The following is a 9,690-nucleotide window of genomic DNA, read 5'->3' as shown; positions in this document are numbered from 1 at the left end:
CGTCCAGAGTCGTGCTAATAACAATCCAGTCATCCAAGTACGCGAAGACCTTATCAATCCAGCTCATAGGTAACGACCTTTCGATCAGCTTCTGGTGAAAACGCTCCTTCAGCTCATCCATGGCCTTTTGAAACGTGCTAGGAGCTCCAACCAAACCATAAGGCATACGGAGCCACTCGAACTGCCCTCGTCCTTCCACAGAAAAAGCGGTAAGAGGAATAGACTCGGGAGCCATACAGATTTGGTGGAAAGCTTCTTTTAAGTCCATGGTACTAATCCAAATTGCTCCATGAAGAGCACTCAATATCCGCAGCATGTTGGGTAGCGGATGAGCTGGGGGTATTGTGACCTTGTTGATAGGCCTATAGTCCACACAAAACCTCCAAGTGTTGTTGGCTTTAGATACCATGACTGGAGAGCACGACCATACGCTGCAGCTCGGTCGAATGAACTTTTTCTCCAAAAGCTCGTCGATCTGTTTATTTAATTCCTCATTTACCACTGGACTCCTGCGATATGGCCTGATCCTTATAGGAATAGCCTCGGGTTTCAATATTATTTCGTGTTCAATAATATTGGTAAGTCCTTGGGTTGGTAAATCCTTGAATTTCCCCAACTCGCCTCTGAGGAACTCCTGGAAGTCTTGCTCTTGCTCTGTAGTAATTTCAGCACAGTCCGAGATTCTCTCTTTACAAGAGATCAACTCAAATGGGTGAAACTCTGGGTTCCCACTGAATCGCCAGGTCCTGGTTTTGCTGTCAATTATTACTCCAATTTGGAGAGCAAAATCCATGCCCAAAACTATTGGGTGACTAAGATCGTCGAGTACACTCAGATACTGCTCTCCAGCAACAGAACCGATTTGGATAATAAATGGCGCTCCACCTTGGCTTTTACACTCTGTATGATTCGCCAACAAAATTCCTCGCTTCTGGGTTTCATCTGCCCTGAGTTCTCCTGAAGCCAGTTCCTAAATATCTTCATATATCCTGCTATTGATATACGATCTCTCGCTGCCAGTGTCCAATATACCACTCAGCGTGACTCCAAATATCCACAAGGACACAGGGATCCTAGCCGTAATATTTGGAGGCCTGGGACCTGTTCCTGGAATAAAAATTTTCCTCTCTGCCAACTTATAGTTAATTTTAGTTGACAAAGGTCCACCCTGGAGTGTGCTCGGAATGAAAGCTGCTCTAGATGTTTCCGGTGTATTCTTCGAGGCCTGTCGATCCAAAAACCAGCCTTCAAGGCCTGTGTTTTGGGACCACAGCCGAGTCTTATCATCTTCAACTTCGAAACCTGGGTTCAGTTCATCTTCCCACGAAGTTTCAGGTTCGTTGTTATCCTGATCCCCTGCTAGAGAAATAAAATTACAATTAGTATTAATATTACCATCAGTATTAATAATTTTAAAACTAGGATCTTCAAATACCCTCAGGACTTGCTGAAGAAGTACTGGTTGATCTTCTGGTCGATCATCTTCGACCCAAGAGATAAGTTGATTGATGTTACCTGTGCTAGTGGACAACATCGTAGTCAATTTCGGTGGGCCTACTTCAGAGCAAGGTAGCCTAACGGCCTGTCCTAGTTCTGAATAGCCAGATGTCCCTTTTATCCAATCATTACTAGACCCCAATGTTGCTCCTTGAATGACCTGGACCAACGGGGAATTCGGGACAGGTGGAGTTAGTTTTTTTCTTCTTCTTCCACTCTAGATTCATTACTGTGTTCGCTAGAGTTTTGATTAGTCGGAGGACTCCTTGGACAATTATCATTCCCCAGCAACGGACAGTTCTGTCTGGTATGGCCAATTTCAAGACAGTTATTGCAGATGTCTTGTCTGGGATTTACACAGGCATCAAAAGAAAGTCCCAGAAGACCACAGTTGTGGCATGGTCTCGAAAATCTCGGAAACTGAGGCCTAAAATGCTGGCGATAGTAATTCTGGTTAGTTCTGACTTGAACCCCATACCTATTATTGTAAGATGTGGTTGGTGATGCTATCGCACTGCAGCCTAATAGTTCCGGTTCCACTTCCTGATAGTTTTCATTAATATTTGACTGCTCCATTGTCCCAAATCTAGGTTTATCCTGGAATTTGACTGTTTTTTGAGTCTGAGAGGGCAGTGCGGCCTCTTCAATGCACCTCGTAGCTTCGTGTAGGGCGTTCAAAAGATCTTCATAGGAGAAAACCGGCCTAGAAAAGACCAGAGTTCGAAGTTCATCCGTTAAATGGTTTCTAATATTTGACACTTGGTCCGTTATGGATGGAGGACTCATCATAGTCAAATATTTCTGTTGAACTTTTAATACAAACTCCGTGACGTTTTCCCCCGGTTTCATCCTCAATTTACCAATATCATGAATTATTTGGTAATCCGTCGTCGCACTGTCAAAAGCCTTGCGAAACTCCATCTTAAATTGCATATAAGAACCCCAGCGCTGGTAGTTGTTGTCAAACCAGCGTGCTGGTGTTGCTTGGAGCATGTACCCCATGGAACCCAGCACCTCGTCCTCAGTCCAGCCTTCACGATGTGCTCTGCTCTCGACTGCACAGAGAAATTCTACAACGGACATTCCATTTTGCGGGAAAGTCAGATTGCCAAGCTTCAAGCTTGATAAAATATCTTTACGCCTTCTTTCGTCCATGAAATACCTGGTGCCTCTGTTTGGATTTTAATATGAGCTTTGGAACGGAGGTGGAGCCATCCCCGGCCCTGTGTATTGGCCTTGGGAGTCGTGGCCTGACCTTCGTCCAAAACTATCTCGGTTCTGAAACGAAGAGTCACCTCGTGCACCTGTCTGTTGTTGATTCTGGAAAAGTTGAAGCTGATTCAGTCGATGATTGAGGAAATTGATCCTTTCTGATAGAGGAATATTTTGCTCAGCCTCAGTCCTGTCTCTGTTATTCTCCGGTTGATTTCTCGGACCCGACGGATAAGCTGTTCCATCCCCCCTTGCCAAACCTTGACCCGGAGGGGCTAGGGTTGTACCCCGTAGTTGACAGTCAGTGATGTTGAAATCAACTGGAGAATTTGACCATACGGAATTGTCACGGCTGCCAATTCTGTTCATCAAATCACGTTGAGAATGAACCATATCCTCCAATATCTGCGACAGACGAGTAATGGCTAGAGAATTTTCTTGATTTATAGTCCTCTGTTCAGTACTCATTCGACGTACTGATTCTGTCGTTTGGTCTAAACGGTTGAAAGTTCTTAGCATCTCAGGGGGTAAATTAATTTCCTCTGAACGACGGTCCCCTGGTGGTGCAAAGTATTGGTTCCTGTTTTGGGAAGCGCCTCCAGCCGGAGTACTCTGTTGGAGTAACTCATTATTGGCCTGTGAGGAACGCTGACTTGTTGAGTTATCGGAGACTCTGCTACTCATCGTAGTTATGACTGTTGAAGTCGTAGTTGTAGCTGTTGTCAACGTTGGAATTAGTGAGAATGTGCCTGTCGAGCCTGGGTTAGTCATGGTGTTAAACCGGCTTTGCCCGCGGCCTGCAGACAGTCTGCGTCTCTCCGATTGTATGTCATTCGTGTGAAGATCACTCATGGTTGAACTACTGTCTTATTTGTATAACAAATACTATGACAAAAAAAAAAGATTATTAAATTTTTCAGGAGTTAAATTTTAAAAATACTAACTTTGAGTGAATTAATCCTCACTGATTTAGCCAAGATAAAATTCTTTTACTTTGCAAGTAAAATTTTACTTAATTTATTTCTCAAAAGGCACGTAAAAGGGATTAGTGTTCACTTAAACTATTTCTCCACAACGAAATGTCTATTTTTAGAACTAAGCTCTCTATTCTATTTTATTTTTGCTTAACTCAGTTTTTTTTTTTTTTTTTTTTTTTTCTTAATCCCTAGCTTTTGTCCAAATTTCTATTTTATTTTATTCAATACTAAAATTTTATTCGAAAAAGAAAAAAAATTATCCCACTTAAAAATTCTTCCTCAGCACAATTTAACCCTTCCCAAACTTCTCAAGGGTTGTTAAATTGTTGGGCGCCAATGTAACAGGGTGGTTAGCCCTGTCCAATTGGTCACCCCTTTCCTCTTTGAAAAGGGCGCCACTGGGATTTTATACTCGGTGTCCCAGAAACCGGGGAGCATGAGAAGGAAAGATCGGGTCGTGAGAAGTTGAGAAAGGCTGAAAAATTAATACTGAGAAACAATTATTAACAATTAACAATTCGATTATTTATTTAATATAAACAATTTAATTTTAACAAAATTCCTTAATAATATTACCCTTAAAATTAACTTATCAATTACTTAATTGTGAGGACCTCTCACCTACGCAGGCACTTGCCAAAACTTACAACTAAATATCCTTAAATTCTTTCAACTATAGATCATTACGCATCTATCTTCTTAATTTCTTAACTCTACATAAACCATTACGCATCTATCCTTAATTTCCTAATTCAATCATAGACCATTACGCATCTAGATTCCTAATTTCTAAACCCTCGTCCAACTGACGGAATACCATATAATCTTACTAAATTTCATATAAAATCATCCACCGGACGTTAACTTCATTTCTCAAAATTCTTTTATTATTCATACATCTTAATGACCAATAAAACTATATCCCAAAACTTCGTATTCTCCAAATTTACCAAAATTACGCCCAACAATTTCTTAATACAAAATTCCGACCTTCAATTTTAATTCATTAAATTCATTAATCCATCTTACTTAACTAAATTCAATCTTAACTAAATTTTCAACTAAAATTATCAATCAATTTATTCTACTCAACTCACTAATTTATTTTATTTCTCAATCTCCACTAATAATCTTTACAAAATCCACTAAATACTTTTATTGACAAAGTTCATTACTCATCTTCTAAATTTACTAGATTTATCAATTCTTCTTAGCTAATTTCTCTAATCAATTATTCTTAAACTCAATAAATTTCTTAATAAATTCATTCGCTAAATTAACTACTTTAATTTCCAAAAAAAATTTTAAATATCAACTGTTATAATCCTAAGCGTCTTAACAAAATTCTCAGCTATAGAACTCTCTAGAATGACCTTCACTGACTTAATTACGCATTTTTATTTCTTATTCCAATTTACTTTTCTTTATATCTCGAAAATTATTAACTAAATTAATTTATTATAGCCAGCAGGCCTATAATAAATTACTGATTAAACTATCTACAGTAAATTCACAAATAACTATTAATCTCATTCTTTTAAAATAAATGTCCAATAACAAAAACTAGCTAAATGACCTTGGCGCATGAATTTCTAAAGTACAAAACTTGCTAATACTAAGATGACCGCTCAAGAAGTTAAATTAAATTATTTTGGCCTCTTAATTAGATTATTAATTAATTTGGCCTAAAATAACTTAGAATACCTGACAACTGAAACCGGTACTCCAGCGATGAAATCTTTTCCCAGTAGAAAGAAAATGACGGGATCGGCTTCACTGTGCCTACTGACTTCCAAGGCTCCAGAAACTCGTATCTCCAAATTACACCCAGCTCCCAATCTTATCCTCGATCAATTTATCCTAGAAATTCCAGTTAATAAATATTTCGAATAAGACGAAGATCGTCAGCCAAATGGCCTAACGACAAGTAATTTTTAACAAAATACCAGACAATAAAAATTAATCGCTTCGTTCCATTCGTGAAGCCTTAAGAAATCAACTACTTACTTGTCTTAGAAAATTATCCCACGCTGGAACACAGTTACTTAACGTACTCGCAAAATTTGCAGGAAGAAAGAGCGTCTTGACACAACACCCGGCGTTTTTATAACCTCTGCTCGTGCTCTCCAACTTCGCTCCCGCGCTTCATTTTCCGGGGACAGTGGTGGGGACTCCGCGATACATACGACCCGGTGACGAGTCGAACAACTACTTCATCGCGCTCCGAAGATAAAGAGTAGCTCCTACTCACCGCGGCACGATAATCAAAATTAAGTCCCGTGGGAATTCACATTCCCTGTCACAATGTACAATGGTACAGCTACAAATCTCAATGACTAAAGGTGTCAAAAGTATTCAGCAGCCATGAAAGCATCAAGAAAAACTAGCTTTAACATTGCAACATTGCCCCCGACATCAGCAGCAGCAGCCAATCATATTTTTCGAGTCTATTGGTAAGTCCAGCGATGGCAAAATAACATTTTGCCGTCAATTTTATGGGGTTGGCATATAGTGGGTAACACGCTTGTTTCGCCGGTAACAACATCATTACCACCAGTCCCAGATGATTTGTTAAGTTTAATTGTTTGCTCTTGCAAAAAAGGATGCAAGGGCAAAAGCTGTTCATTCATCAAATCTGGGCTTCATTGCTCACACTTGAGTAAACAATGCACATATATGTGTACGAACAAGGCTAGTATACCTGATTGGTAAATAATTAATGAAGAGATGAACGATAACAAAAAGGAATCATCTGAACTGCTTGAACCAGTTGACGAACGAGAGCTTGATGAATCAAGATTAGAAGACGAAGGTGTTGCAGGACCATCTGAGATGTAAACATCGATAAAATATGTCAAAACAATAAAAGTAAATAACGACAATAAAAATATATTAAAAAATTTTCTAAAAATGAAAATTTTTTAGATTTTTATAAATTATCCTCCATTTAATTTAAGATGTAAATTTAATAAGTATTACATTAGATTATAATAATTTTAAGACTAGATGGATAAAAAAAAAATATATGAAAAGCACAACTTGAAGTGCAAAAAAGGTTTGTACAAAGTATATACCAGTAAGCGTTGAAGACAAGTTATCACAAAACACGCATACGCACACACACAAACACACACGCACACACGCGCGCGCGCGTGCGCGTGAAAATGGTCGGGGAAGCTTCGCAGGACCTCTGTAGGAGAAAGAATTTTTGAAAAAAAAGTTCACGTGCAGATAGGATATCTTGAATACTCATAAAATTCTGAGTAATTTGATACCTATATTGTGGGAACAATTTTTTTTAATGATAATTAACTAAATGTTTAAACAAATAGAAAAAATTTTTGAAAAAAAAGGTCCCGTGCCGATAGGATATCTTGAATACTCATAAAATTCTGAGTAATTTGATACCTATATTATGGGAACAATTTTTTAAAAGTTAATTAAGTCTTGGATAAAAATATAAAAAATAGAATGAAATTTCTCGGAATTTCCGAGCGCTCGCTTACTGTTATAATTATTCCCCTACGTTCTCCGACGACGGTTGGAGGAGAATAGTGCATGCCCACTGTCTCGGAGCTGGGCATCGAGTCCCCGCAAAGCTCATACTTTTTTAAACTTTTTAATTGAATTTTTGCAATAAAAAAAATTTTTTTTTTTTACATCGATTATTTGTAGTTTAAAAAATTTTTTAATGAAGAAAAAATAATTTTTTTTTAATGGTAACTATTTTTTATTGCAGAAATTCGAAAATCTGAAAATTCGATAAATAAATTCAAAAAAATTTTTTTCAGCTTAGCTAATTTTTTTTGCTTATGAAGGGCAACAATATCTCCATCTTAAAAAAAAACAAGTAAATCGAAAGATTTTTTGTGGAGTTATAGCTATTTGTTTATAAGCGCTCGAGCGGAACCGCGCGTTTTTTACACGCTTTATATTAGCTTCACTTGTATGTCAGTTTGTCAGTATGTCAGTAACTCTCCGTGGGTAATCTTCGTGCCTGCGGCCTTCCTTGGTTCTGGTAGCCGTTTCTCAGGCTCGCTCTCCGAAATCGAACTCTGATTCCCCGTATTTATAATATTTATAAATAATTATTTTTTATTAGCTTCACTTGTATGTCAGTATGTCAGTATGTCAGTATGTAACTCTCCGTGGGTAATTTGCGCGCCTGAATATTTTTGATAATCAACAAATAATAGTTTAAAAAAACTAAAAAATCACGCTTTTATGAATAAACCAAACTAAAAAGTAAAAAATAAATAATAGTTTAAAAAAACTAAAAACACGCTTTTTATAGAAAACCAAACTAAAAAATAGAAAATAAATTTAAATTAAGAATAGTGTTAAAAATTTCAATAAATATAAATTCATAATAGTCTAAATAAAAAAAAATGTATTTTATTTTAAAAAAAGCGAGGGGTGCTTTCTAAGATATTATCAAAATGATAATCACTCTACTCATATCTGTCAATAAAATATTTATAACTATGCACCTCACGCTTTTTTTAAAATAAAATACATTTTTTTTATTTACACTATTATTAATTTATATTTATTGAAATTTTTAACACTATTCTTAATTTAAATTTATTTTCTATTTTTTAGTTTGTTTTTCTATAAAAAGCGTGTTTTTAGTTTTTTTAAACTATTATTTTTCATTAAAAAATTAATATCTCGCAAACTATTAGTCGTAAATACATTGGATTAGGCTCATTTTGTTCCTTCTTTTATTCTCTAAATTTTATATGCAGCATGTCTCGACTAATTTTGCATAGTTTTCGAGATATTTTAATCCAAAGCTACTTGCAAAATGGCTATTTTTTAAACAATTGAATTTCCTCGAATTTTTTTTTTTAAAGAATGATCTACATATTTCTCTGAGTATTTAAAAAAAAAATCTAATTTACCCCATTTACATTGGAAGTCGTAAACAAACGACCTAATATTTCTCTGCCGACTGGACTATAACCCGTATGAATCTATTGGGCCCTTGGAGTTGACTCTTAACAGTTCTTCTGATGAAACGATCACGGGAGACCTTTTTGATGAGGTTGTCGACGATGCTCCAATTGAAGTAGTACGTTTGATCAACGCACCAAATTATATGAAAAAGATGTGTAAGTATTAAGACTATCCATAAAATAATTTTATAATTCCAACGAATAATGTAATTAATTTGATCCTCTTTATGTTTTCTTAAACGTCCTAGCATGGGTGAAACTTCCATTCGGCCCGGTTACAATATGCGGTAGTACACATGGCAGTGGTGCAATCATCGACGGCAATCATCGGCTACGAGTACAAATTGCTAATTACATGGCAAATCCATTACTGGTCAAAGGCGTGTATGTTAGAATATTGTGTCAGAGCTCCGTTGATCCAAGTACGTATTAATTATTATCTATTATTATTTAATTTATAGTAAATTGATATTACGATGCAAATATTGATCCATTAGGAAAATTTTTTAACGAAAGTTATAGGAAATTCAATACTCGATAATAAATGCTTGTAAGATCTTTTTAGACGATGAATGGAATGCTCATCATTTTGTTTTTTTTTTTTTTTTTATTTATTAAAGAAGTAAACTCTTATCTGATGGTACGCAACAGCGATGATATTGTTATTGAACCAGGCACATCTGCCATGACTGAAGTCGGACTTCACAGATCAGGATTCATTACACCTACTAAGAAAAGCTGCGATGATCAAGGAGGAGTTCCAAAAAAGTTTGCTCCTTTTGCTTAACAATCTGTCTAAGCGTTTACCGGTCTCATTTACCTAATTTAAAAATGACACTTTAATATTTTAAATTATCTTTTACTATTTTAGTCATTAATAGTAATTCTATGATGACAAGTTTATTTTATCTTTGAAACTATATAATTCTCTGGTTTATTTCTTAATTCTTATCTATAATTTTTTTCTATTTTACTTTGGCACTCTATAGTGTTGTATTTCGAGATTTATAATAGTAATCATTTTTTTTTACTTTGCACTGACACTC

General features: G+C 36.1%; 1 long non-coding RNA gene across 1 annotated transcript; it reads right to left on the bottom strand.

The window, feature by feature from the left end:
• Positions 1-2,647: 2,647 nt before the first annotated feature.
• Positions 2,648-8,798, bottom strand: LOC123270618. Its single transcript, XR_006510649.1, has 3 exons — positions 8,647-8,798; positions 4,059-4,065; positions 2,648-2,659 (listed from the first exon to the last, which is right to left on the bottom strand). It is a non-coding gene; the product is annotated as an uncharacterized LOC123270618 (long non-coding RNA).
• Positions 8,799-9,690: the final 892 nt, after the last annotated feature.

The sequence above is a fragment of the Cotesia glomerata genome, linkage group LG1, assembly GCF_020080835.1.
Source record: "Cotesia glomerata isolate CgM1 linkage group LG1, MPM_Cglom_v2.3, whole genome shotgun sequence".
Classification (NCBI taxonomy): domain Eukaryota; kingdom Metazoa; phylum Arthropoda; class Insecta; order Hymenoptera; family Braconidae; genus Cotesia; species Cotesia glomerata.
This window is presented reverse-complemented; position numbering and strand designations above follow the sequence as displayed.